This window comes from Triticum aestivum, chromosome 7D (genome assembly GCF_018294505.1).
Source record: "Triticum aestivum cultivar Chinese Spring chromosome 7D, IWGSC CS RefSeq v2.1, whole genome shotgun sequence".
Taxonomy (NCBI): domain Eukaryota; kingdom Viridiplantae; phylum Streptophyta; class Magnoliopsida; order Poales; family Poaceae; genus Triticum; species Triticum aestivum.
The window spans coordinates 251,375,113-251,378,583 of record NC_057814.1 but is presented as its reverse complement, the minus strand read 5'-3'; the positions used below and the strand labels follow the sequence as shown (position 1 = coordinate 251,378,583).

The following is a 3,471-nucleotide window of genomic DNA, read 5'->3' as shown; positions in this document are numbered from 1 at the left end:
ATGAACACCACAGACCGAGGGTCGTTGCTAAGGGAAGCGAGCTCACCAGTCACCAGCGACCCTCTCCCTCCGACGACCCTACACCGGCGCGGAGAGGATTTCCCCGTTATACATCCCTCTGGGCGCAACCTGTCATCCCCTTCTCCTCCTTCGCCGCGGCCGCCGCTGCCCGTCGCCGGGAGAAGTAGGATGTGTTAATTTAATGAAGGATCTGATTTTAATGGGTCAGCTAAACTAGTGCGAACAAGCCAGCCTCGCTCCTGCCGGTGGGGTTTGTTTCCCTTCGTCACCATGTCATCAGCGGGAAGGGAGAAGAGAGGTCCCACGAAGAGAATTTTATTGTTTCCCCCAAAAAAGGAGAAAGTTTTGAGAGAAAACAAAATTACTTCACTGATTAAATGGACAGTACATTCACACATTCTTTTTTTTCGAGAGTACACAAAATTTGTACCATATAGTTTTATAAAAGAAGGAAGTATAGTACAAAACTTCCACCAAATGAGAAGCAAGAGACAAGAAAAAGGATTAAAAAAAAGAAAAACAAGCGTTCGTCTACTCAAATACCCTTCTACTCACAAAAACTTGCGATACTCTGGCCTGTGACAGCCACCCAAATTTCCAATTCTTAAATGATAAAGGTGCAAGATCCATTAGAGGCATTTGTTGTGAACAATTATTGAACACTCTAGTATTTGTTTGTTTCCACAAAGTTCAGCATCCTCTTTGGGGATCCTCTTCCGCATGATGTACCACCACTCCTCCAACATTTACAAATTCACACCAGAGAACCATAAATACACTAAAAAAATAGGTACGACCTCTATACCAACACAAGTGAGTACATGACGTATCTGTACCATCCATTTTGTCATGGACATTGGTGTCCACGCACTTCTTTTGGGGATGCGATTCTTCGCCGAGCAAGGGGGGCATGGTGGGCACCAAAGGGGTACGGGGTAATCATCGTCATGAACACAACGAAGGACGCAATGATGGTCGTGGCGCATGCCGTTAGAGCGGCAAGTTTTGTCATGGTGATGGTGGTGAGATGGTGGTTAGTAAAAGGAACTTGATGGATGCAGTTTCAGGCAATCCTGCAAAAAAGTATTGATCTAATTCTAGTTCAGATTGCCGAACTAAATCGGAAATTTATGAACACCACAAACCGAGGGTCGTTCCTAAGGGAAGCGAGCTCACCAGTCACCAGCGACCCTCTCCCTCCGACGACCCTACACCTGCGCGGCGAGGATTTCCCCGTAATACATCCCTCTGGCCGCAACCCCTCATCCCCTTCTCCTCCTTCGCCGCGGCCGTCGCTGCCCGTCGCCGGGAGAAGCAGGATGTGTTAATTTAATGAAGGATCTGATTTTAGTGGGTCAGCAGAACTAGTGCGAACAAGCCAGCCTCGTTCCTGCAGATGGGGTTTATTTCCCCTTCGTCGCCATGGCATCAGCGGGAAGGGAGAAGAGAGGTCCCACGAATAGAATTTTATTGTTTCCCTAAAAAAGGAGAATGTTTTGAGAGAAAACAAAATTGCTTCACTAATTAAATGGACAGTACATTCACACATTCTTTTTTTTCAAGAGTACACAAAATTTATACCATATAGTTTTATAAAAGAAGGAAGTATAGTACAAAAACTTCCACCAAATGAGGAGCAAGAGACAAGAAAAAAGATAAGAAAAAGAAAAACAAGCGTCCATCTACTCAAATACCCTTCTACTCACAAAAACTTGTGATACTCTGGCCTGTGACAGCCACCCAAATTTCCAATTCTTGAATGATAAAGGTGCAAGATCCATTAGAGGCATTTGTTGTGAACAATTATTGAACACTCTAGTATTCGTTTGTTTCCACAAAGTTCAGCATCCTCTTTGGGGATCCTCTTTCGCATGATGTACCACCACTCCCCCAACATTTACAAATTCACACTAGAGAACCATAAATACACTAAAATAAATAGGTGCGGCCTCTATACCAACACAAGTGGGTACATGACGTATCTATACCACCCATTTTGTCATGGACATTGGTGTCCACACACTTCTTTTTGGGATGCGATTCTGCACCAAGCAAGGGGGGCATGGTGGGCACCAAAGGGGTACGGGGTAATCATCGTCATGAGCACAACAAAGGATGCAATGAGGGTCGTGGCGCATGCCGTTAGAGCGGCAAGTTTTTTCATGGTGATGGTTGTGAGATGGTGGTTAGTAAAAGGAACTTGATGGATGCAGTTTCAGGCAATCCTGCAAAAAAAACTATTGATCAAGAGATCAATGGCGAGTTGGTGACTCAACGACGCACAAGAGGTCGGACCTGGTGTCGCCTCAATACGAGACAAGTATGAGTGCGGCATGTTACCTACCCCACCCCTCACCTGATGTACGTTCCATCACGTGAGAAGAATACAAAAAATAAAGGCAATCTGTGAAGGAAATATGCCTTAGAGGCAATAATAAAGTTCTTATTTATATTTCCATATATCATGATAAATGTTTATTATTCATGCTAGAATTGTATTAACCGGAAACTTAGGACATGTGTGAATACATACACAAAACAAAATGTCCCTAGTATGCCTCTACTTGACTAGCTCTTTAATCAAAGATGGTTAAGTTTCCTGACCATAGACATGTGTTATCATTTGATGAATGAGATCACATCATTAGGAGAATGATGTGATGGACAAGACCCATCCGTTAGCTTAGCATGTTGATCGTTCAGTTTTATTGATATTGTTTTCTTCATGACTTATACAAATTCCTTTGACTATGAGATTATGCAACTCCCGAATAACGGAGGAACACCTTGTGTGCTATCAAACGTCACAACATAAATGGGTGATTATAAAGATGCTCAATAGGTGTCTCCGAAGGTGTTTGTTGGGTTGGCACAGATCGAGATTGGGATTTGTCACTCCGAGTATCGGAGAGGTATCTCTGGGCCCTCTCGGTAATGCACATCACTATAAGCCTTGCAAGCAATGTGACTAATGAGCTAGTTGCGGGATGATGCATTACTGAATGAGTAAAGAGACTTGCCGGTAACGAGATTGAACTAGGTATGAGGACACCGCAGATCGATTCTCGGGCAAATAACATACCGATGACAAAAGGAATGACGTATGTTGTTATGCGGTTTGACCGATAAAGATCTTCGCATAATATGTAGGAACCAATATGAGCATCCAGGTTCCGCTATTGGTTATTGACCGGAGATGTGTCTCGGTCATGTCTACATAGTTCTCGAACCCGTAGGGTCTGCACGCTTAACGTTCGATGACGATTTGTATTATGAGTTATGTGTTTTGGTGACCGAAGTTTGTTTGGAGTCCCGGATGAGATCACGGACATGACGAGGAGTCTCAAAATGGTCGAGAGGTAAAGACGGATATATTGGAAGGTAGTATTCGAACACCGGAAGGGTTCCGGAGTGTATCGTGTACATACCGGAGTACCGGAGGGGTTACCA

At 44.0% G+C, this 3,471-nt stretch overlaps 1 protein-coding gene across 6 annotated transcripts in view; it reads right to left on the bottom strand.

Moving 5' to 3' along the window:
* LOC123165109 (LOB domain-containing protein 40) overlaps positions 1-1,232 on the bottom strand; it is a 29,239-nt gene extending 28,007 nt beyond the window's left edge. For 3 of the 6 annotated variants that reach the window (XR_006482795.1, XR_006482794.1, XR_006482793.1), the window contains exon 1: positions 47-305. The gene's annotated coding sequence lies outside the window, so the exon portion shown is untranslated. Of the gene's footprint in view, positions 1-46; positions 315-1,197 lie in introns of those variants that run through there. The other 3 variants (XR_006482791.1, XR_006482792.1, XM_044582738.1) reach the window with 3 other exon arrangements.
* Positions 1,233-3,471: the final 2,239 nt, after the last annotated feature.